The sequence below is a fragment of the Xenopus laevis genome, chromosome 8S, assembly GCF_017654675.1.
Source record: "Xenopus laevis strain J_2021 chromosome 8S, Xenopus_laevis_v10.1, whole genome shotgun sequence".
Classification (NCBI taxonomy): domain Eukaryota; kingdom Metazoa; phylum Chordata; class Amphibia; order Anura; family Pipidae; genus Xenopus; species Xenopus laevis.
Genome location: NC_054386.1, coordinates 46,411,335 through 46,438,248, shown reverse-complemented (window position 1 = coordinate 46,438,248; position 26,914 = coordinate 46,411,335).

The window sequence follows — 26,914 nt, the reverse complement described above, 5'->3', positions numbered from 1 at the left end:
AAGCCATTCTTAAAGGCATTAACTGAATCAGCCATCACAACAACACCCGGCAGTGCATTCCACAACCTCACTGTCCTGACTGTGAATAACCCTCTACGTTGCTTCAAATGAAAGTTCTTTTCTTCTAGTCTAGAAGAACTAAATTTCTAATAAACCTCTGATTTCTCAAAATTTTAAGTGTGGGGTTCTATAGAAGTCAATGGAAATATTATCTAGCAACATTGTTTCCCCCCCCCAAAAATGGAACAAAGTGACTCTCACTGGCTGTGACTTTTTTTTCTAAGAAAAATCTCAAAACTTTTCAGGTGTTTTGTCTGTGTGTTTTTTTTATAGGCTCACATTTTTTTTCTAATAAACCTCTGATTTCTCAAAATTTTAATTCTTGAATTCTTAAATTTTTTCTTTTTCCAACAAAAGTCACAAACTTGCTGAATGTTTGAAATTGAGCTTTAATGTACTTTTTAAGTCTCAAAAATTCAATTTGAATTTATAATTTTTATCATGAAAAATTAAAATTTGAAAGTGTTGAAAAATCTGTCCCTTATTGTTCAGGCATTATAACAATTTTCAAATATGATGGCTTCTTGTTTATTATTAGGGTTGCCACCTGGCCGGTATTTTACCTACAAATTATGGTTAGTCCCAATGTTATTAATAGGGAAAAAGGATAAATATATAGGAAGGCCGGTATTTTTTTCCAGAAAAGGTGGCACCCTATTTATTATCTGAAGGAACTAAGGGAAACTAGATTGGGTGGTGGGAGTGGGGAGGTGAACAGTTTAATTGTCCCTTATGGGGTGGGGGTGGGGTAGCACCTGCTGTAGGTGTATATCCTCTTAAGAAGAGGACATGAAATCAGGAGTTGTGTGGTTTTTTTAACCTTTTTTCTAAACCACTGTACTGTTGCAAAGGGAATTAAATGGCTTTATAGACTTTTTTTTTACATTTTGCAAAAACCTTGCTATTTGTTTTAAATTTACTTTATGAGTCAATGTAAAAGGCATATAATAAGCAGCAAGAGTTCATGGTATAAGTGCCATAGCATAGAATATATAATTAGACAACGCCAAAAAGTATGGAACATGATGCTACTATCCACTTCATTTCATTACATTGGTAATGCTTATGAAGCTTGACAGACATGTCTCCTACATAATAAATTGCTGGATACCTGTATATAATAACATCTAGTACCATTTAAGCCCTGTCTAATGGGATTCAAAATGAGCCTTATAAAAATGTCCCAATTTCAATTCACTCTTTAAATGTATACAGTTGTATTATCTCCTCCCAGTTTATAATAGAATCGTCTTAACTGTATATATTACAAATGCTTTGAAGCAGACTTCCTAGTACATACAGCCTCTATTCTAAATGCAGAACCTTTATCTATATAAAATAGACAAACTATAGGTGTCTACACAAACCAGCTGCCAAAATATACAGACATTATGGTTGGTGTAAGGCAGTGGTCCCCAACCAGTAGCTCATGAGCAACATGTTGCTCTCCAACCCCTTGGATGTTGCTCCCAGTGACCTCAAAACAGGTACTTATTTTTGAGTTCCTGGCTTGGAGGCAAGTTTTGGTTGTATAAAAACCAGATGTACTGTCAAACAGAGCCTCAATGTAGGGCGACAATCCACATAGGGTCTACCAAATGGCAAATCACAGCACTTATTTGGCACCCCAAGAACATTTTTCATGCTAGTGTTGCTCCCAAACTCCTTTTACTTCTGAATGTTGCTCACGGGTTCAAAAGGTTGGGGATCCCTGGTGTAAGGCATGGTTACTCCTGAATGGAATTAATGGTGATGCCAAAATGCGTGATCCTTCTACATATATTGCCTGGCCAAGGAATATTTCTAAGGTTTGTGTTGGAGAACTGTTTATCTTATCATTGGGTGAAATATAGAGTTCAGTATTTGATAAATGTGCCTCTATAAATCCCATAGGAAGAGGTCCGGACTGAGAATGAAAATAGGCCCTGGCATTTCATGTATACAGAGGCCCAATGAGCCCACACAGAGGCCCACCCAGCCCCCAGCAGCCCACTAAATATTGACTTTCTATGGCACATTATAGCAGCCCCTCTGGCATTTGCCAGAACCCACAGATTGCCAGTCCGGACCTGCATAGGAATGGATAGAAAGGAAAGCACTGAAGCTATAAAAGAAGTTTTTCATGACAAGGGATCCGAATGACCAGCAGTCAGAATATACTGGTTTATGGCAGAATCTGATACAGCTGTAATTGGGTAAGAAGGAATGAGATAAAGCAGAGGAAAGCTGGGCTGGGGGTGGAGAAGTAGGGGAAGAAGCAATTCACTTCCTTATCCTTTCTAAACAGGTGGAAACATCCCACCCAACCTCCCCCAATTCTTGCATAATTTCTGAAATGTCAGGATTGTTTTCTTCTTTATGTTCTCTTATCTATGTATAAGTGAATGTAGATGTTTTTCTGCATGCATTGTTATATTTTGGTTTCTGTACAGCTATACAGTATAAACATGAGAGTCTGCATGGTATTATTTATGTTAAATGAATGGCAAATGCTTGATCCGGGGAATGCTTCTGCCATTGGAGTCAGGAAGGATTTTTTTTGCCTCTTGAGGCATAATAGGCACTTGCTTCATGTTGTTTTTTTTTTTTGCTTTCCTCTGGATCAAAACAGTGGATATATGATAATGTATTTAAATCACAGCAGCAGTAGGACCTTGCCAGAGTACTGCACAGGTAAATTTAGAAGAGGGAGAAAGCAGATTCTCTCCCATGAGCTACACTGCGGTGTAGGTTGATTGATATATATGCTACTACTGCTTGTGCTAGGTGACAGCCTGCTTGGATTTCCTGTAATCGACACACTGCAGATTCAGGGCAGCCAGCAGTGCTGCTGAACTTCTCTCATGGTGGGAGATGCAGCTCCTGCTCATAGCAGAGTTTGGAGTCATCCACTCTGTAGGTAGAGGCAGCCTTGTACTCACTGGTGGATATAATAGCATAGTGCTGATCTCAAGTCTTCACTGAGGAACGGCGATCTCTTATGAAATTCAAGGTTTAGCATATTGCCTTGGGGTGAGGCTGGCAAGGTCCTAATTATTTGATTAAATGCTGTGGCCATTTAACCCCATTTTTGGCTCCTGGTGTTTCATTAATAGGGTTCAGTGGGATGGCTGAAAGCAAAGGATCAGTTGAGAAGCCCCCTTGTCAATCGGGTGAGTTTTTCTGCAGTGAGCTCTGATCTTACATTTTTATAAATCTACCCCATAGTAATTATATTCTGTAATGCTTTGAGCCAGTATTTAGTAAATCTGAATCAATTGGCCTACTAAATTGAATACAATGCCTCGGCTCCAATTGGAGAAGTATGAGAAGAAAGTGAAATTTATTTAGCACAACAGACAGCTCAGTCTCTCCTATTTGCTATACAGTGGCTTTATCACATACTTGAAAATCTCTGGCTACTCTGATATAGCTCTTATATCATTATTGGATGGACATAGATTTATAAAAGGCAAATTCCCTGACTATTTTGGTCTTTTTGTGAAAAAATTTAAAAAATTCTGACTTTTCAAGGAAAACGCCCAAAAAAAAGATTGATTTTATCGAATTTTTGCCCCGATCCGATGAAATCATAAGGTTAAATCATAGATTCTGGTTTGCTCTGACTTTTTATAATAAAATAATCAGAAAAATTTGGATTTTGATAAATAACCCTCTAAATGTGGTGCCTCTAAGGTTTGAATATGCTGTAAATATACAGTTTAAAAAGGAGTCTATTTAAGGTACAGAAAAACAGTGGTAGGTTAAAAGCATATCAGTAATTACTTACATTCATACACAAATAAAGAATAGAAAACATTTAGGAACCTCTATACAGGTATGGGATCTATTATGCAGAAATCAGATAGCTCCGAATTATGCAGTCATCCCCCATAGAGTCCGTTTTAAGCAAATAATTCTGAAGTGATTTTCTTTTTCCTCTGTAAATTTTTAAATAATTTTTAGCGGGCATAATTATCAATATTATGGAAAATCCCATATTCGGAAAAATGCCAGGTCCCAAGTCGAGTCTTCTGAATAATAGATCCTATACCTGTACTAATAGTGCAGAGACACTGAAAGAGAGCAATCTGGATTTTTATAAGAAGCTAAATCCTGCAAACAGTACAATGTGGGTACATTTAAGACATTTCTTTTTTTTTTAACAATTCTTTTATTGATTATACATGTGTACATATTATTACATGGTATAACAAATTGTCATTTGCTTGCTGTACAACATATTGATTGTAACTAGGTATTTCAGTTATAACTAAAATAATAAAGAAATGAATAAACAATAGTTAACATTGCGGTGCAAGTAGTCACGTTTTCTTACATATAAATGTTTATCTACCTTTATTTTATCCTCTTAAAGTTGAGCTTCAAGTGTATATGCTACCTGTGTCATCTGATGTGAGGGGGTAGAGCTAGAGGAGTACTGGAAATTGTCCCCTAGGATGGTTCAAGATCCACCCAAGGTGGCCATATTTTGTAAAATTTCTGTGGGAAGCCTCTTCTTATATAGAGGTATAGCTTTATCGATCAGCACCTCCCATGATGCTAACTTGGGACCAGCAGTGGATTTCCAGTGTATTGCTATTGTTTTTTTGGCATACATACATAGTAGTATAATCAGAGTTCTTTGAGCCCTCCTAGGTGAGAGGTCCTCAACCTGGTTAAGCAAAATTACCAAGGGGTCCATTGGGAGGACTAAGCCAGTATTATCTTGAATATTTTTCGCTACTTTCCCCAAAAACTTTGTACCCTGGGGCAGTGCCACACCAAGTGAAAAAAGTTTGCTGGAGATTATTGACACCTCGGACACTCTTGTCAGATCTCCGGATTCATTGTGTGCAATCTGTAGGGTGTAAGGTATGTGCGATGAAGATATTTTAACTGGGTTAACCTGTCCCTGCTACAAATGATCCCCTCAAAGGTGGCTTCTAAGACATCTTCCGATTGTTATAGAGTAAGTTGTGGGATGTCTCGCTGCCACTTGCTTAACAGTTTGGGTAACGATGTGCTTCCTGCTAATAATAACATATCATAATACAAAGAGAGAGATTTCTTTAGATCCTTAATATGTCCTAGGGTTTCAATTGCTCTCTGGGATTTTACAAATTTTACAAAATATTCCTAGGTTGAGAAGAGGTGGAGATAGAGTGAAACAACTCCTTAGATGTGAAGCACGATGGATCAAAAGGCTGGGAACTCTAACACCGTGAGGTTTAAATAAGGAATACAAGTTAAATTCCCTGATATAACTGTATGACATTTGTGTATGAAAATAATTGTTTTTAACTGGTTTTAATTAATGCCTTTGTTTGTTTTTAATTCTCAGTGGTGATCAAGAATCAACAAGTGGAGCTTATAAGCTAAAAAGCTAAGTGAGCTCCAGCTTCATATATATATGTATATACATGCTTAAGAAATTATATAAGTTTGGATGTAACCCTGATATATGTATTTTAAATAATATGTTATGACCACTAGAGGGAATTATTTTTGCTATATATAAGGAAGCTTTTAAAAATAATCATTATGCTTTGTCAGCTTGAAAAAGGACCATTGTAGGTCCGAAACATTGCTGCCGCCATGATTTACATGAAAGAATAAAGGCGGTTTTATACTTCAATTGGGAGTGCTGCCAATTCCTTGTATTTGTACAGTGCCTGGACCCAGAATATAATAATGTTTATATATAATGTTTGGTGTATGCCCATCTTCCTCAAGGTGGCCCATAAGTATTCCCACTCTACAGAGTCGAAAGCTTTTTCATTATCAAGTGAAACTACTATTCTATCACGTTTAATGGATACATTTGTAAAGAGTCTCCTAATATTGGTGTCGGTTGATCTACCAGGCATAAAACCCGTTTGATCAGGAGATATGACCTCTTCCAGATGCTATGACAATCTCATAGCGAGCACCTTTGCTAGTATTTTTGCATCAATGTTAATGAGTGAGATTGGCATGTAGGAGGCGCACTTCAATGGGTCTTTCCCTGATTTGGGTATAAGATAATATTAATGTTTCTCTCATGGATTGTGGAAGGGAATTCCCTTTAGTTATTCCGTTATATAACGTAGCTAAAGTAGGCGCTAATTTTTTGGCGTGCCGTTTGTACTCCTCTGCCGGTATGCCATCTAAACCTGGCGTTTTCCCTGCTGAAAGTGCCGATATGGCTAATTCGACCTCTGATGGGGTAATATCCTGTGCTAGTTGTTGAGAGATCTGCGCTGAGAGTACAGGTAGTTGTATAGCCTCAATGTACTGTTGGAGATCCTCCAGGGCAATGGCAAGTTTAGATGTATATAGGTCTGCAATAAAAAAATCTAAAAGCTTGATTTATTCCCTCAGGGGAGGAGTCAAGTTCTCCACTAGATAGCTTAATGGCCAGAATGGAGGTCGTTACCGAGTCATCCCTAGAAATAATTATTAGGAGCTTGCCAGTTTTGTCTCTGTGTTCAAATATATTCGCTTTTTGCAGGAGAATGTTTTTTGGTGAGTTCTACCTGTGCTAAATTGAGAGCCTCTTAGCATTGTTGTCATTCCCTTTTTTTCCCCTTAGTAGGGTCAGATACGTATCTGGCTTCTGCCTCCATCACTTTGTTTGTTTTCTGGGATATGTCAGCCGCAGCATTTAAAGTGGACTTGTCACCCAGACACAAAAATCTGTATAATAAAAGTCCTTTTCAAATTAAACATGAAATCCAATTTCTATTTTTTTTAAAGCATTCATAGCTGTTGTAACCTCATTTAAAAATCTCAGCTGTCAATCAAATATTGTCTGCCCCTCCTCTATGCCATGGGCATAGAGGCAGGGCAGACAGTTACTTTCACTTTCCATTCAGCACTTACTAGATGTCACTGCTCTCCACACATTCCCCCGTTCTCTTTACCATTTAATTGTGTAGCCAGGGCATGGGAATGGACATCGAGTCCCCCATTCTGGTGCACAAACAAGATTCTGAGATGATGCAAGGCTTTCCTTAAAAACAGTGTCCACAAAATGGCTGCTGCCTGCTTGCTATCATTTTGAATTCCCAGACTGAAGGAAACAAGATTCAAATAATTTATACAGTGTAATTAAAGTTCATTTTGCTTGATTAATGTGATAATTTTTTTTTGAATAATTGTTTTGGGTGATGGGTCCCCTTTAAATTGTGCGCTTTGATATGGCTGATAAATTCCCCTCTAATGTACGCTTTAAGTGCGTCCCAGGAGTTGCCTGGAGACATCTCTCCCAGATTAATGGCCAGATATGTGTCTATGCAATTCTGAATGTGCGCCCCCAGATCCTGGTGATTCGCCCAGTAAGGGCTGAGTCTCCACTTGGTGCACTTGAGGTTACCATAGTAATTAGTATGGGGGAATGGTCTGATATTAATATATCATATATATAATATCTCAACATTCTGCATCATTTTGGCCATGTCCCCACATCCTAGAGCCAGGTCTATGCTAGACAGGGCATTGTGTCCTACAGCAAAACACGTGTATCGTTTAACCTCAGGATTGCGTTCTCTCCACAAGTCATGTAACCCAAAAGTTGAGAGCCATTTGACAAAGGCTGGGGTATTAGCTTTTTGCGTTGTGTGTTTGTCTAATTCTGCATCTATAATGTACAACATAGGTACGGAGCACACAGTGGCCAGATGAAATAAAACTTTAAAGGTTTATTGAAAATCCATTAAAATCAGCATATAGTATGGGTATAGCATCACCCCCAATGCTTGACACGTTTCGTGGCAACTTGCCACTTCCTCAGAAGCATGGGGAACACCCCCCCACCTGTCTTAATAAAAGCACCTTAACCACACCTCCTAAAAGCATTTAACCCACTAGGGGTTTAATACAAAAAAGAGCATTAAGGCTCCAACTAGTGTCCTCCAGGAGCCCCAAAGTGATCAATTCTGTGGAAAAGAAAGGACGGAAGGAAAAGGGGCAAGAAAAGCAAGAGAAAATGGAGAACAAGTACCGTAAAGGGTATATGTATATGTATTCATATAACAATTATAATTAAGTACAAACCACATACATTAATTTTTAATAGCATCAGAGCAAAAAATAAATGGAAAAATTATACAAAATATAAAAAAAATATATATAATACAAAAATTATACAATATCCAGTACTATTTATTTATTAGATGTCTCCCTAGCCTACCCTAAATAAAGGGGGGGGTTGCTTCAAAATTCTCTAGCTATATATCCAGGTAGGTCTACACTAGTATTTAACCATAATGAAACATATCCAAACAAGATGAAAATTAGATTGGCAAAAAGTATAGGCACATGTACCATAGGAAGGGAATGCATTAGTTGCAAAAACAAGTTAGTTCCCACTCTCTGTTAAGACCCCCATAATTCTCTGTGGTTTTCAGTTGATATATCCAATAGGCCTCCATTCTGCGTAATTTGTGGTCCAAGTCCCCTTTTTCTCACATCTCTAGGGGGTTTATCTATGATTTGAAATGTCAAGCATTCTGAGCTCTGATGTTTCTCTAGCAAATCTTTAGCTATAGCCGATTCAGAATCTGCCCGTTCGAATACTGACATATGCTCCAAAAAACGGGTGCTCGCCCTTCTGATAGTTTTGCCCACATACTGGGCCCCACGACTACAAGTTGCCAGGTAAATGACCCCTTTTGACATACAGTTGAAGTATTGTTTGATATTAAATACAATTCCTGTTACTGAACTCTGAAAGGTTTTGGAGACCTTCAATAATGAACATGACTTACACCTAGTGCGTCCACATTTATATATAGCTTTATATTTCATCCAAGCACTGTTATCACTCTGTGTTTTAGTGGGAAATAGACTTCTAGAAACGTAAGAAGCTAGGCTTTTGCCTTTCTTATATGCAATTGAGGGTCTTTTTTCCAAAATCTTGCCAAGTATGGGATCCTGCAAGAGTACACCCCAGTATTTGTTGATACTGGTCCTAATATGACGAACATCTCTACTATAAGTAGTACAGAAGCGAACACTGGAGTTACCCCTTTTGTCCCCTCTCCCAATTGATCTTTGTCGGGACTTGACCTTCGGAATTAATAGTTGCTCGCGGTCAGCTTGGACCGCCCTCTCATAGGCCATTTTTATATTCTGATTATTGTAACCTCTCGCCGCAAAGCGGTCCCACAACAACATAGCTAGCTCGTTGAAGCTATCCCAAGAGGAGCAGATCCGGCGCAACCTGAGGAACTGCCCCACTGGGATGCCCCTCAAACATGGGGCCAGATGGCAACTACTAGCATGGAGCAAAGTGTTGCGTGTAATTGCCTTACCGAACAGGTTGGTAGTGATCTTGCCCCCTGTAATTTGAAAAACAATGTCTAAAAAAGGGATCTCCGTCTCACTGATCTCATATGTAAATTGTATTCCTCTCACCATATGATTGCAGTAGGAGATAAAAGCCACAAACGAGATCTCATCTCCTTCCCACACTCCTATGCAGTCATCGATATATCTATAAAAGCGTACCACTTGATGTCTACTATATGGGTTTTGATCCCCAAAAATGTGAATCCTTTCCCACCACCCCATCACCAAATTGGCGTAGGTAAGTGGGAAGGACGCACCCATGGCGGCCCCCCGTTGTTGCAAATTGAAGCACCCATTAAACAAAAAGTAGTTAGAATGGAGTAGGAAATCAATGCCTTCCATGATAAAATCACTTTGTTCCTGTGGAAAGGTATTAGTTAATGATAGCCAAAACCGTATCGCCTCTAAGCCAATATCATGGTCTATGGACGAGTAAAGCGACACTACGTCCATAGAAAACCACCTGTAACCTGGTTTCCACTCCAAATTGGCCATTTTGTTCAAACACATCGTTGTGTCTCTTAAGTATGTGGGTAACTTAAGCACCAAGGGCAACAACAAACTATCCACATACTTGGAGAGGTTCTCAGTCAATGAGCCTATGCTGGCCACAATGGGTCGCCCCTTGATATCCTCTAAAGATTTATGTACTTTAGGTAGTACATGAAAGATTGGAATAACTGGATTCTCACTATACATGTAATCATACTCATTTCGACTAATAACACCCGTACTGCACGCGAAGGTTAGTAACCGCTGTAACTTTTGTTGGAAGATCTTGGTGGGATCAGAGTCTAAAACTCTATAAGTGGTGGTATCTTTTAATTGTGTCATAATCTCTGATTCATAAGTTGTCGCATCTAAAACCACCACTGACCCACCTTTATCAGAGTTTTTCACAACTATATTGGTATTATGACTAAGGGTTTTCAAAGCTTTGTATTCCCCTTTACTCAAATTCTTAGGCCTATCAGGAAAATTACAACCTTCTTTCATACCGATGGCCTCAATATCACGTTGGACTAACTTCTGAAATAAATCTATAAAGTTGCTTTTTGACTGTATAGGATAGAAGCACGAAGATCTCTTCAAATCAGTATGAGACACAGATGGTTTTTCACTGTATAAATTCTCACTCTCGAATCTTCTAACATAATGAGCGCACACTCATCTCTAAAGTCAAAAAATAGGGGGGGAAATAGCTGTCTCTTCACCATATTGGTCATTCGAGCTATAGGGACTATTAACAACCTCCTCCCGACCTGTATTAACTGGCCCGGGTGTTATTTGCCCATCGCTATTCAACTCAGAGGTGGTATCATCGGCAGCCCAGCATTAATAGCAAAATGTCTTTTCAAAGTCAATACTCTGATAAATCTATTAAGATCCAAAATAGCAGCGAAAGAGTCAGTGTCCGCATCCAGAACAAAATTTAAACCCCGGGACAAAAGGGAACGTTCATCTTGTGACAATACATGAGAAGACAAGTTTATAACATTGTCATTAGAGGGATTGGGTGATATTACCGTATCCATAAGCGGTGTAGTTTGTTCCTGGTTAGAAGCAATCATAGAGGAACTGCATCTCTCCGCATCTATCACCAGCGCTGTTTCTTGTTGCGGTTCCCGTCTTTCCCTGTATGATGAGCGGCTGTTGTTCCGTCGTCCCGCCCTCCTTGTATACTTCGGTTGCTGCGAGTGTATACTGGGTCTCTCCGAGCATAGCCTTTGCCCTTGTATCTGTCGCCCGGGTTGCCCTGATTTCGATAATCCTCTGGTTCGCTCTCTGAGAGTTCTGGCTCCGAAGTTAAAAAAGAGGAGGACGACACTGGGGATAAAGAACTTTGTTGGAACCTCGCAACTTCACTACCCGCAAATTGCACCATCCTTCCCGGTTTCAAAACCGAGCGGGGTGTATCAATACTAAATTCCCTTGATGAGTTGCGCTCCCAACCTGAGTGACTCTGATGGCGTCCACCACGTTTCTCAGTTTTCCACAAGTAAACCGTCTGGTTATCATAATCTCTTTTGTCCCGCTGGAACTTATCCCTCTTAAGATTTTTTACATTGGATTCGTACTTGCTTATTGATCCTTAATTGATTTCCAATCCAGGGATTCCAGGGCTAATGCTTCAGGTGAGTCTGATACAATTTTATTCAAATCATTTATTTCCTCTTTCGTTATAGCCAACTCCCTTTTATCACGTTCTAATATCAAACGCATCAGATTCATGGAGCACTCGGTTAGGGTCTCGTTCCAAGCCTGCTCAAATTCGGGCGTAATCACCTCAAAGGCTGGAAATTTTCGTATGCGGAGACCTCTAGGGATACGTTCACATTTTAGATAGTTTTCTAACGAGCACACATCCCACCAGAGGCGTATCTCCTTCCGCATTGCCCGTTCCAAATTGCGGAAAACAAATTTTAAATCAATGTCATTCACTATACTGATTCCTGTTCCCCCTCTAGCTTCTGGGGATTCAGCAAACACTTGTTCAGCCTGTTTAATTCGATGGGCTTCAGATGACCCATGTGCACTCCCCATCGCATCCATAATGTGTAAAGTCCATCAAACAGAAATTATTAATATTGAAAATCCCGTGTATAGAGGTAGACTGGGGCACATCTATAATGGCATTAAAGTCTTCCATAATTAAAATGGGTGCCACTGGGAGAGTTAAAATTTTATCCATTATTGTATAGAGCGTTTCTTGAAACGGGGGAGGAATATATACATTCACCAAAGTAACCTGTTTCCCATTCATAGTCCCATGTATTATAATGAATTTCCCATCTCCATCTGAGATAACCCTATGAATGTGAAGGAGCACTATTTGCATACCAGGATTGATACCCCCCTGGAGTAACTCGTGTGTAATGAATGGTACATGGAGCCTATCCATGGTTTTTTAAGGGAGAGGACTTTACTGCCAGTCAGATGGGTCTCCTGCAACATAATTATTTGTGGCGTGACCTTCCTAATAAAGTCAAAAATTAATCTCCTCTTGATAGCATTCCCCATTCCCCTCACGTTCCAAGAAATAATTTTAACCGTAGCCATCAACCTGTTGAGGAATTATGTGACACATAAGGAATATTACAGCATTTGTTTCTAGAGTGAAGTAGTACATAAGTAATTTAAACACCGCCATGAAAACAGAATAACAAACCATTCCCTTCCTTTCCCTCCCCACCTACTCCATTAAACTGTCAGTCATGAGTGAGTTTACTCCCTTAAAAGTAACTTTTAACTGTAACGTGGGGGTTGGTATCCTTCAGAGCCCTTTAAGTAGGCTTAACATAGCCGTTGATTTCAAGCTTCCTTTCCGGGGGGGTGGGGGGGTTATTGTAACATGAACACCCTCATGCAGTGTTAATGTTGTCCCACTGTTTGTACTAGTGCCAGTCTCATTATGCAATGCATACAAAGTAACCTTCTTTGTAAGTTGGGCCAGTGGTGTGTAAGTTACAATATGTTTGTCACGGTCGGCACCCAACACCAGAACAAATGCCAAGCACCCTAGTCTCGGCTCGTGCTTCACCTGTTGTGTGACCGTCTTTGGCCTCGGGAGGAGCCGTCAGCTATTTGGATGCCACCAGGATTTAAATGAGAGGTGCAAGGCTAGACGTTCTGGATAGACAGAGGGGCACGACTGTTAGCTAGAGTCTAAAGGCCGAGAGTCACGGTACAGAACAGGAACCAGAATCGTCGTCAGAACAGGCTGGGTCGAGGCAGGCAGATGTCAATCGTAATCAGGCAGGCAGAGGTCAATACCATGTCAATCAGGCAGGAGGGTTCAGAAGAAGAGGTAGTCGATATTCAGGCAAGAGTCAAATATAGAGGTCAGGATAGTCGTATAGCCAGGTAGGGATCAGAATCAGAATAACAAGACCGAATCACAGACTAGCACAAGGCTCAGGAACCACAGGAAAAGATCCTATCACGGGCTAGGTCTGGAGACTAAATTAAACTATTTATACATTTGAAATTCACGTGATTACGTCAGCGCGCCTGCACCTTTAAATTTTACAGGAGCACGCCGCGCAAGCCCTAAGATAAGGTGAACGACGTGGCCTCATCTCCAGCCAGGAGTGTAGCTCCTCTGGTGAATTAAAGAAGTGCACTTTCCCATTATCTGTAATCCTCAATCGAGCTGGAAACATCATAGCATAAGGTATATTCCTTTGTCCGTGAATTTTGCTCTCTTTTTCCTCACCTCTGTCGAAAAATCAGGATAGATTGCCACTGTCTGGTTTTCAAAGAAGATCTCCCCTGCTCTCCTGGCTTCTGCCAAGGCTGTGTCTCTATCTCTGTAATTAAAAAGTCGAGCAATCAGGGGTCTTGGCGGTGCACCCGGTGGCGGTGGTCTACCAGGAATCCAGTGTGCTTTCTCCACTGTAAATGCTTGGGAAAAAGCTGCTTGGGTAAATGGAGTTGTAAGCCATTGTTCAAAAAATTTCTCTGGCGTGGAGCCTTCCGCTCTCTCTGGAATGCCCAGTTTACAGATATTATTACGCCTGAGGCGATTCTCCAAATCATCAGCCTTAGCCTCTAGTGCCTGTATTTGTTTTTCAGTATTGGCTAAGCGTCCTGGTATAGGGTTAACAGTGTCCTCCTGCTCCCCTATTCTCCTTTCTGCCTCCCCGGTCCTTTCCCTTATTTTATGCACATCTTGTTTGAGGATCCCAAAGTGAGTTTTGAGTTTGTAAATTCTATTAATAAGTGCAGCATGATTATTAGTAATGGCATTAAGTACCTCTGTTAGTGTTGGTTCAGGTGGTGTAACTGACTGCACAGTTGGAATAGATTTTTATCCTGCCCCCTCTCCCTCTTGCTGTTCTGGAGAGGTTGTGCATGCTGGTGAGCCACTTCTGGATGACCTTTGAGGTAGGGGAGTACGCATGAACTGTATCAGCCTGGGACATCGTGCCAACCCTGGTGATTTAATCCGTCCCATCCGTTTCGTTCTGCCAGTGGGTTGTCAGTGGGACACTCTGGTATCCTCTGATTGCTTTTATTCCGTTATTGTGTTCTGCTGTTTCAGGATAAAGGCAGTATATTGGGCTCCCGGACGGAGCTTTCAAGGCGTGCGTCTTACCCGGATCTCATTCAGGCCACGCCCCCTTTAAGACATTTCTACACAAAGCCATCTATTAACATAAACACAATACATAGACATCATCACAGCCATAAATAAGACACATAATGATGGATAAAATTCTACATATTGAATACATAGTTAAAAATATTTAATATTTATATAATATTTAGATTTCACACACTATTTTGTTGTTGAATATTCTTTGGAGCAAATTCACTAAAGCGTGAATCGCCTAACGCTAGCGCAAATTCGCCAGCGTGACGTCATTTCGTTACTTTGCCGATTTACTAACGGCGAAGTGAACCTACTCTAGCACTACTTCGCACCCTTACGCCAGTCGAAGTTGTGCTATGGCGAAGGGACGACATAACTACGCTAATTCACTAACTTGCGCATTTTACTGAACGTTACCTCTTGCGCCAGACTTGCCTTCGCCACCTCAGACCAGGCGAAGTGCAATAGAGTAGATAGGTATTGCTTCAAAAAAAGTTGAAAAACGCTGTCGTCTTTTCCTTTTTTAAGGGTGATAGGCTGAAAAAGATCGTAAATTTTTTTGGGGGCACCCTCCTTCCCCCTTACATTTCCTAACATATGGCACCTAAACTATACAGTGGGCACATGTATAGGGAAAAATATCAACTCTATTTTATTAAATGAAGCTTCCCAGCCTTGTTTAGTTTCATGTATTTGCTGCTACATATACGTCCATTCATCTTTAACTTGGCGCCATATGCAAATTAGGCATTGCTAGCGTAACTTCGCTTTGCTTGACGAATTAATGCTAGCGCAACTTCGGATTTTAGTGAATTAGTGGCGCCCTGGCGAAACTTCGCCTGGCGAAGTGTGGCGGAGCCTGCGCTAGCACAACTCCGCAGGTTAGTAAATTTTCCCATTTGTGTTTAGTCAAATGTCTTCATAATATTTATAGCAAAGGCATTCATACATAATTACAATTTTTAAATCTACAGTACAGGCAGTCCATGGGTTATGTACGAGATAATGTCTATGGGTTTATTCTTAAGTTGAATTTGTATGTAAGTTGAAACATATACAGTACATTTACTTATTAAATGCAGACATCATGTAATGACAGATGTCTGTCTTAACATAGTATTTATTTTTACCTGTCTGTGTTCCGCAGTAGACAACACATGCCAGAGGGGATTGGGGCAGGTGGTTTATTAAAGCTAAATTCTAATAAAAGTCAAGCAAACCATAGTACAGTATGTTACTGTAACAGCCCCCATCTGTAAGTGTGAGTTTTATGTAAGTCGGGTGTATGTAACTCGAGGACTGCCTGTATATGTCCAAAGTGACCACTTTAGATACTGTAGTGATGTTATGTTTGTAGATACAGCCACTCTCCTAGTATAGTATATGAGATATGGATACAAAACCATACACATATGCAAGTACACACAATGCATTTGGGTGTATTGATAAATAATACATTACATAAATGTTCAAGCATTTCATTGCAAAAAATTAAAATGCACATTTTATATATATATATATATATATATATATATATATATATATATATATATATATATATATATATATAATATTGCACAACAGCACCACCGTATGCCCCAACTAGGAAATAAAAAGAATTTACAAATGAACATGCAGAAACACTAAGGTGATGATATGTTGTACAATATGCACAAAACAGAACACTGTATGCAATTGTAAAAGTCACATTATGATTTTTAGTGTATTGCAATTTTAGTTGCCTTATAACAGATCTGTCCTTGAAAAGACTAAGAAATGATGCAGGACTTTACAAGTAAAGGATCCATAATCCAAAAACTGATTATCCAGAAAGCTCAGAATTACAGAAAGGCCGTCTCTCATATAGACTCCATTGTAAGCAAATAATGAAAAATGTTATAATGATTTCCCTATTCTCTGTAATAATAAAACAGTAGCTTGAACTTGACCCCAACTAAGATATAATTAATCCTTATTGGAAGCAAAACCCGACATATTTAGTTTATTTAATGTTTATATGATTTTCTAGTATAATTATGGTATTAAGATCCAAATTACGGAAAGATACGTTATTCTGAAAATCCCAGGTCCCGAACATCCTGGATAACAGGTCCCATACCTGTACTAAAGCAAGAGTCTGAAAATGAAATAGAAATATTATACAGCTTGAAAGATTTTACAGCATAATGGTTAGGAGTATGCTAAAAAATGTAAAGGAGCAGTTAAAGGTAAAACAACCAAGACTAATGATACACAGCAACCTGGTATTTGCTTAAATGTCTTCACTGTGACAATGAGAAGCTTTGGAATGATCTTACGCATGAAATGTCTGGAGAACTATTCAACCAAGAAAGATAAAAATAGATAACAATTTATTTTTATTTGCACTGGAACAGTTGGGAAAAAATTATTTTGCTTTTCTTAAGTCAGTGATGCAGGGTAGTACATTATTTGTAAACCTGTTATCCAGAAAGCTCCGAATTACGGAAAGGTCATCTCCCATAGACTCCATTTTATCCAAATAATCCACATTTTTTAAAGTGATTTCCTCTTTCTCTGTAATAATAAAACAGGACCTTGTACTTGATCCAAACTAAGATATAATTAATCCTTATTCGAGTCAGAACCGGCCTATTTTATTTAATGTTAATTTTCTAGTAGGCACGAAGATCCAAATGATGAAAAGATCTGTTATCCAGAAACCCCAGGTCCTGAGTATTCTGGATAACAGGTCCCATACCTGAATGGCTGAACCTGAACAAGTATCGTTTTTAACCCAAATTGCTAGTATAACATCATGTACTATAAGACAAATGATCAAAAATGTGAGTGAGTTAAAACTGTGTGAACAGCAGTAGATATTGCCTTAATTCACTCCGCCTGGCCAGTAGAATGGGCCCAGTGATTTCCAGCTTCATTGTGGTTATTCATTTATTGTGCAGATATTTTGATCCAATTTGTGGATAAATCCTCTTGCTTAGAATCTCTTACAGTAAGGTGCTTGTAACTAATCTGTCTATTAGGGGGTTTACACCTGAAATGGGCAGGGGCCTTTATCCTACTGTGACTATTAGCTCAAGGCACTCAAAGGTTTTCACGGGTTTTGACCTTTAAATGAGCTTTTTTGTATTATTTGTGGTTTTGTAGTTATTTTACATGTTATTCAACAGCTCTCAAGTTTGCAGTTGCTGGTCCAAATTACCCTAGGTACCATGCATTGATTTAAATAAGGAATAAGAGAGTATGAATATGAAAAGTAGAGGCCTGAATAGAAAGATGAGTAATAAAAAGCAGAAATAACAATACATTTGTAGCCTTGCAAAGCATTTGTTTTTTAGATACTGTCAGGGACCCCAACTTTGAAAGCTGGAAAGAGGCAAATGACCAAGGCAAATAACTAAAAAATTAAATATATTTCTGAAAGATTTTGTAACGTATGGTGTCCCAAACCCAGAACAAACCCCAAGGTCCCAGTCTCGGCTCACTATTCTGCCTATAACCGCCGCCTTTTGCTTTGGGAGGAGCCCTGCACTACTCGGATGCTGCCAGGTCTTAATGCGAGAAAGTTCTGGGCAGGCAAGGGAAGCAAATGTTTACAGGAGGAACGAGGAACAGGCCGGGTCAATACCAATCAGGCAGAGCTGTACTGAATCAGAAGTCAAGAACGTATTCAGGGTCACAGGCTGGGTTTCGCAGTACAGAGCAGAATCCAAAACAGTAGTCGAAATACAAGCAAAGGCTAGGACAAGAAGCAGACTTGGGATGATCAGGGACAGGCAAGGTCAAGGAACAAGATCAGAACACTAGAAACTCACCAGAGAACTATGGAGATAGACCTACATCATTTAATAGAAATGATGACAATACTCACTTCTTTGCAAGAAATCTTCAGGCTAGTCAAGCACTTATGGACACGCAGTAGAACTCCAGCCCCTTTTGGTACTCAGTTGAGAATCCCCTCAAAAATGTAAATCTATGGTAAAAATAAATTCCAAATAGTTGCAATGATCTGTCTGATGTTTAGAATGCTTAACCAGGGGTGCACAAAAGGTAGATTGGGATCTACCAGTAGACCTATAGTTGGTGATCAGTAGATCTCAAGACACTGTCAACAGACAACTTGTCTAAATAACTGTCCTGTTTCATGCTTTTCATTCATAGTTACATAGTTAAATCGGGTTGAAAAAAGACAAAGTCCATCAAGTCCAACCCCTCCAAATGAAAACCCAGAATCCATACACATACCCCTCCCTACTTTCACACAAATGATATATACCCATACCTATACTAACTATAGAGTTTAGTATCACAATAGCCTTTGATATTCTGTCTGTCCAAGAAATCATCCATGCCATTCTTAAAGGCATTAACTGAATCAGCCATCACAACATCACCCGGCAGTGCATTCCACAACCTCACTGTCCTGACTGTGAAGAACCCCCTACGTTGTTTCAAATGAAAGATCTTTTCTTATAGTCTGAAGGGGTGGCCTCTGGTACAGTGATCCTTTTTATGGTTAAAAAGGCCCCCTGCTATTTGTCTATAATGTCCTCTAATGTACTTGTAAAGTGTTCGGCAATAGAGTTTATACACAAAGAGAATTACAGCAAGTCCTTAAGGTGTCCCAGTAGTGCTCCGTCAAGGCACCCAATAACCAAATATGATTCGAATAAGGAACAGAAGGACAGACTCGCAGGTTTAACTGCTAAGGTGCATTTTTAATCGTCCACACGACATGTTTCGGGCACATCTGCCCTGTCCTTATTCGAATCGTACTTGTAAAGTGTAATCATGTCCCCTCGCAAGCGCCCTTTTTCCAGAGAAAACAACCCCAACCTTGACAGTCTGCCCTCATAATTTAAAGGACAAGGAAAGGCAAAAAAAAATTCCATTTTAACTTTCTTTAATGAAAAAGAAACCTCTTTCCAATATACTTTAATTAAAAAATGTGTACCGTTTTTATAAGAAACCTGTATGCAGTGAAATTCTCCCTTAATTTACTGCTGCGGATAGGAATTGTCAGATGGTCCCTAACTGCTGAGCAGGGAAACAATCATACTTAATGAACAGCAGGAGGAGCTCCTGCCTTACTTCCTAGCCATGCAGAATTCAAACAGCTTTGTTTATGACGATCCCTAAGCAGCCCAGACCACACTGAGCATGTGCAGGGTCAGGGTCAGGCCAAGATGTTTAACAAAGTTACAAGATGACAGCCCCCTGTGGCCAACTTTAAAAGCATAAATCATTTGTTTGATTAGGCTTTGTGGTGCAGTAAGTTCATGCTTATGTTTAGTATACAAAATACAGCATTTCTAGCCTTATTCTATTTTAGACTTTCCTTGTCCTTTAAGTCTTCCACACCACTAACCAGTTTAGTTGCATGTCTCTGCACTCTCTCCAGCTCATTTATATCCCTCTTAAGGACTGGAGTGGAATTCAGATATATAAATTCTGTTAAGTTTAAATAAGAAATGGTTATTTGTTAAATATAGCAATATAAATTCTCTCATAAACCAATATAATATTTAAGTAATATTTTCCATGGAACAGAATGCTAACAATGCTTTTATGGATGTTGAGCATAATGGGACAACATCATTAAAAGTAGACCTTGCATTAGTAAAGTATGTGCACTCCTGGATCTAAGCTATTAATAATAGAGAGAAAAAATCTAAAATGTAATATTGTGGTTGTGGAACATAATGCATTCTACTACTACAATATGTTTTTAAAGTACAGGTATGAAACCTGTTATCCAGAATTCTCAGGACCTGGGGTTTTCTGGATAATGGATCTTTCCATAATTTGATCTTTATATCTAAGGTCTACTAATAAGCCCAATAGGCTGGTTTTGCTTCCAATAATGATTAATTTTTAATTATATCTTCGTTGAGAACAAGTAAAAGATACAGTTTTTATAAAATAATTTAAAAAAAAACTTACATTTTTTGGATAAAATGGAGTTTATAAGAGATGGCCTTTCCGTAATTCAGAACTTTCTGGATTAGGGGTTTCTGGGTAATGCTCCCCTTACCTGTATACTCAATTTAAAAGTCACCAATTTGCCTCAGACCAAGGTTAGATAGGCCCGGAGGCCTGTAGGTTCTATACCTCACAACTGGCACTATTACTGTACTATTAATTGTACTATTAATGTTTAAAATAATATATATATATTGTCTATCTATCTATGAGGTTCTAGATTCTATATGTAGAAGTAATGTATTTATGCAAACAATATATATAGATAGATTTTAACACATTAAGTAATTGTTTGGGGTCATAAACATTAAGGGGCACATTTACTAAGGGTCGAATATCGAGGGTTAATTAACCCTCGATATTCGACCATCAAAGTTAAATCCTTCGAATATCGAAGGATTTACCGCAATTCGTTCGATCGAAGGAAAAATGCTATTAAATCCTTCGAATCGAACGATTCGAAGGATTTTAATACATCAATCGAATGATTTTCCTTCAATCAGAAATTGCCTAGAAAGCCTATGGGGACCTTCCCCATAGGCTAACATTGGTGCTCGGTAGGTTTTAGGTGGCGAAGTAGGTGGGCAAAGTTTTTTTTAAAGAGACAGTACTTCGACTATCGAATGGTCGAATAGTTGAACAATTTTTAGTTTGAATTGTTCGATTCGAAGTCGTTGTCCAAGGTCGAAGCAGCCAATTCGATGGTCGAAGTAGCCAAAAAAAACTTCGAAATGCAAACGTATTTTTTATTCTAATCCTAGACTCAAGCTAAGTAAATGTGCCCCTTTAAATGTTAAATTGTGTTCTTAGCTGAACAGGTTGTTTTTTGTTTTAATGGTTAAAGCAGAGTACTGTATGTCTTACTCCAGGGATAATCTAATAATACACTTTTCTGATTTATTTCTGGCCATTTGAGGCAAAATACAGGTTGTTGTGGTCTGTACAGAGCTTAAGTACTGAAAAAAATGGCAGTTGGCAAATTTAACTTAGTCAGACAGGAAGTCTTATGTCTGCATATTTTCTGAACTAAAACAAAATCACAATAGGGGTATAGTTTTTCCTTAAAATGTTTCTCTTTGTGCATTATCCTTTATTTCATGAAAAAACATAATTCTCAGGACTGACACAACTTATCTTAAACAGTAGGCATTTTTGCAGCACATTATCCAAAGTCTTGGCAAAATCTAAGCAGACACATCTACATCAAATATGTCATATTGGTCTTTATGTTGTAGTTAAGTTCTAATTCCTCATACGTTTCCAAGTCTACTCAGAGTGGTGCTGCCAATAATGCTAATAACATTATTTTTGCAAGCTTAGCTGCATTAATATTTTAGTGATTTCAATTTAGTTCAGACAATATGCAACAATATAATTTCCTGTCTGACACTTGGTTAAATTTAAAATGACAAACTGTCATTTTGTTTTTTTATTTGGTCCTTAAGCTCTGTACATACAGTACGGGTATGGAATCTGCTATGGGATCTGTTATGCGGGGAAACCCGTTATTCAGAAAGCTCAGAAATATGGAAATGCTGTCTCCCATAGAATCCATTTTATCCATATTGTAAAAAATTATTTCCTTTTTCTCTGTGATAATATAATAGTACCTTGTACTTGATCCCAACTAAGATATAATTAAACCTTATTGGAAGCAAAACCAGCCTATTGGTTTTATTTAATGTTTAAATGATTTTATAGTAGATTTAAGATAGGAATATCCAAATTACAGAAAGATCCCTTATCCCGAAAACCCCAGGTCCCAAGCATTCTGGATAACAGGTCCCCTACATGTATTGTATGTACTGAGCTTAAGTAGTGATGGTTGAATACATTTGGCAGGCATGGATCTGATGCAAATTCACGGCAAAAAACCTGCGACAAAATTGTTGCGCGCATAAAAATTGTTGCACATCAAAATTATTTGGGCACCCATTGACTATAGTGCATTTGGACAAAATAGTCACGCATATAAAAAGTGTCGCTCGCGTAAAAAATTGTCTTGCATCAAAATTATATTGATGCCCGTTTCGAAACTTTTTGCAGTTTCGCATATTATTCATCGAAACGGGACAGATTTGCCCATCACTAAGCTTAAGGACAGTATAAAAAAAATTACAGTTGCCCATTTTAAATTATACCAAAAATCAGACAGGAAATTCAATTGCTGCATATTGTCTTAACTAATTTGAAATCACTAAAATATTAATATAGCTGAGCTTGCAAAAATAATGGTATTAGCATTAGTCTGAGTAGACTTAGAAACTTAAGAAACCCTGGCACACAATTGGATCAGCCCAATATCTCTCACCTCAAAGTCAGGCCCGGATTTGTGGAAAGGCCACCTAGGCCTGGGCCTAGGGTGGCAGGATTTTAGGGGGAGGCATGCTGCCCAACCACACCCACATTGGTTCAGAAACACTGGGGATGCACAGGAGATTCAATAGATATTTTAATCTCCCATGCGCAAATCCCCATTGATGAAAAATTGCATGGATAAAGGGGAGAGGACAGGGGTGATGAATGGCAGTGGGCCTAGGGGCGCTCGCTATGTAAATCCAGCCCTGCTCAAAGTGGGTATATTGGTGATAGATCTCTGAATGTATGGCCACCTTAAGACATACAGTACTCTGCCTTAACAATTAACAAAAGAGATTAAAAAAGGGGGGAAGAAAATTCCATCCTGACTCCTAAGAGGGGAATTTGACTGGTACCTGGATCAGTTAATTTCAGTAACTTTCTAAAAAGGCATCCAAACCTTTCTTTAAAGGAGAAGGAAAGGTATTTTTTAATAGCTATTGTAAACTGTTATTAGCATGCCCCCCTCCTGAAACGCCATACTTTAATTACCCAATTCGCTAAGGATCTCTTGTACAGTCACATTGAAGTAAATCCCCGTTGTGGACTTTGCGGCCACCATCTTGGTGATGTAAGCGTCTCATCCTCTGTCTATGTGCCGAAAAGTGTGCATGTGCAACATTAATTCCTCCCACAGACCACCTTGCATCATGCTTTCAATGCCCCCAAGCAATCCAAAGCACATTCACTAAGAGCCAGTGTCGGACTGGCCGGCGGGAAACCGGGAAAAAACCCGGTGTGACCCACCCTTAATGGGCCCCCGCTGGGCCAGACCCCTCTACTGACCTTTTGTTTAAAAAAAAGTTTTCTTTAGACGCCACGCAGCGACATCTGTGCATGCACCATTTATGGAGGAGCGCCGAGTGTTGCGTTTCAATTAGTGCCGAGCGTGCTCGGCGCATCACGGTCGGGGGTTGGAGTTGGCCATGGATAGTAGTCCCGGTGGGCCCCCCAGTCCGACCCTGCTAAGAGCGGTTGCATTGCTATGGCAACCCGACACAATCATGCTATTGCGGCTTCAGTTTGAAGGAGAGGCCAGAGATGACTTTCACTTTTACCAGAAAATCATCATTCTGTCATGATTTTTATGGTGTAGTTTTTATTTCTAAATTACATTGTTTACACTGCGAATACCATGTAACATTTCATTCCTAACCCAACAAGTGTTGTAATATTGGTGTGTAGGCAGCCATCTCAGGTAATTTTGCCTGGTCATGTGCTTTCAGAAAGAGCCGGTTCTGCACTATGGAACTGTTTTCTGACAGGCTATTGTTTCTCCTACTCATTGTAACTTATACTTAAGATGGATACTAACTAGGGTTTTCTGCTGAAAAAAGAAATAACTTTACGAATTTTACTGAACGTTACCTCTTTCGCCAGAGTTTACTTCACCTCAGACCAGGCGAACTGATAAAATGAAGCTACATCTTCCTCAATCTTATGTCAGTGACATCATATCCTGTATGCCAGAAATTCAATAAAGTTTTAAAAAACTCTGGCGACTTTTACTTTGTTGCCTTCAAAAGTCCGAACTATTAAAGATTGTTGTGTTAACATTCTTTTTACAGACATTTGAGGGGCATACCACATTTGTTTTGGGGGTAGGCTCATGTAGGGCATTAGAGTTTCTCGTCTCATCTTTATTAAAGTTCCTTCAACATTTGCAATAAAAAGTGGCCACTTCAAGCATTTGCACCAACATCACTAATAAAGACATCCATACTACTTTTATGTACTTGCCCTATTCAAATTGACCTAAGCGTATGAGTACTAACGAAGTTTCGCTAGGCAGATATGAACTCTTGCGAAACTTTGCTATGAAATTATCGCACTGCCCAAGTAACGCTATAAAAAATTTGCAAGTATCGTGAAGTATGGCTAAGCGGTCGATGGTGAATTTGCCCCTTTGTCTCTGGGCAGCCTGCACACCTGACACTCAGAATCAAGCTCAATCACAAGGAACTTTAAACATGTCATAGGCCCCTCCATTTTTTCTTTCGCCAAAGGAACCCCAAATTTGAAAAACTATAGTAAACACATTGGAATATTTGGGACCTGCACAAAAAAAATCATTCAGGTAATGGACAACCAAATTTAGGGCTGAAACTGCCTTAACCAGCCACTCCAGGAAAATGCTAAATCAATATTTTATAATAAGCGCAGTAGATTGAACACTCCATGGACATAGTAGCTCCCTTGGAAAAAACAGGCAAGTAAATGTATACAGTCTGCATGCACCGGCAACAAACAAAAGGCTGATTATTGTCAGGTATTCGAGCCAGGGACCTTTGGGTTTCTGGCTCGATACCTTAAACATTTGGCCAGGTGAGCAGCCTGTAGGGTTGCTCGCTATGTGTAACCTGGTCTCTCCAGCCCCAGCCCAGCTGCAGCCTGATTGGCCTCTTCAGCCCCAGCTCAGCTGCAGCCTCTTTGGCCACTGCAGCCCCAACCCAGCTGCTCCCTAGTTGCAATCAGCCAATCAAGGCTGACTCTTCCCTATTTAAGGGCAGCACTTAGAAAACACCTGTCCAGAGAATTGCATTGTTTCTCCCTAGTACTGCGGCAGTGCCCCTAACTAGGTAGTTCTAGCTCTTGCCCCTTTTCCCTTATTATTCCTCCTTGCCTTTGTCTGCCTGTCCTTGTCTTGTCTTGCTTTACCTTATCTTGTACCTTCCCAGCCTTGACCTTGACCTGACCCTGCCTTGCTTGTTCCTGATTTCTGCTTCCTGTTCCACCTTGTACCTTGCCCTGACTTCACCTTGTACTGACCTTGTCTCGCCTGTTCCTGATTCTTGCTTTCTGACCCTGCTTTGTACCCCTCTCTTGCTATCCTGCTCCAGTCCACTCTTGCTATCCACTCTTGTCTCCTTCTGCTCCTGTCTTGCTATCCACCCCAGTCCTGTCTTGCTATCCTGCTCCAGTCCCCCTCTGCTATCTTGCTATCCAGTTTCCCTCTGCTCTAGTCTCCCTCTGCACTCTATCCCCAGTTTGATCTGATCTACGCCCGCTCAGTCCTGTCCCATCCAGTCTGTTCCTGTTCCACTCCTGCCCTGTCCAGTCTGTTCCTGTTCTGAGTCGTCGCCCTCTTCTTCCTGCCTAGTCCAGTCCTGATCTTCGCCCTCTCCGTCCTGCTCTGCACCTGATCCAGACTGACTCTTCGCCCTCATCAACCTGTTCCTGCTTTCCCTTCAAGTGTTCCCTAGGCACATACAGCTCCTGCTTCAAGGACTCACCCTTTCCCTATCAGTCTCCACAGCGCCCCCTACCTAATCCTTGACAATTATATATTTAATTTAGCCATCAATGCACCAACCCCCATCAATTGGGCCATGCGCAGAGCCATATCAAAAGACACATAGGATACAGAACACAATTTGTCAGCTATTTTGTTGCTGACAGAGCCCCCTCTTGGGTACAATAGGTGCATAAGCCAGTACTTACCGGCTCCTTCTTCAGAACCACACATAGGAGGCTCAGCAAATGTTCAGCAAATGGCCCTGACATTCTGTGGCCAAAAATTTTTGGCCACAAATTTCAAATGTTCTTTCACCAAATTAAGATTAAATCCAACCTAATGTTTTCTTACCAAGGAAATTTGCAAATTAGTTGCAAGCCTTTTGCATCTTTGCTAGCATTTTGGGTGAAAAATCTCCTGAACATTTTAGTAGACTATTCTGCTAGAAGTTCAACCTGAACCTCCTTCTGTCCTTGTCCTCCTCTTTCCTGTGTTCCTTCCCTTTTTTCCATTTGTCCAATTTAAAATATCAATGTATTCCCTATTCAGCACGTTCTCCCTCATCTCTGAAGTGTGCGCCTAAAGACCCTTTGAAAAAAAAAAAAAAACATGTCTGACTCTTGGCCACATCTGATATTGGCACCACTTTCTTACAACCCCCTTCAGGAGCCTTCAGTGTCTCCCTTGTTCCTTTCAGCAACTGATGCAATTTACCACGTAACCTGAATTGTGGAAGTATCAGCCACTTGCAGGCTCGGATTTGTGGTGAGGCCCCAAAGGCCCGGGCCTAGGGTGGCAACATTTTGGGGACGGCCAGCCGCATCGTAAGAAGCACTGGGGACTCCCCCAGTGCTCCTCTGCTTTGTTGTGCG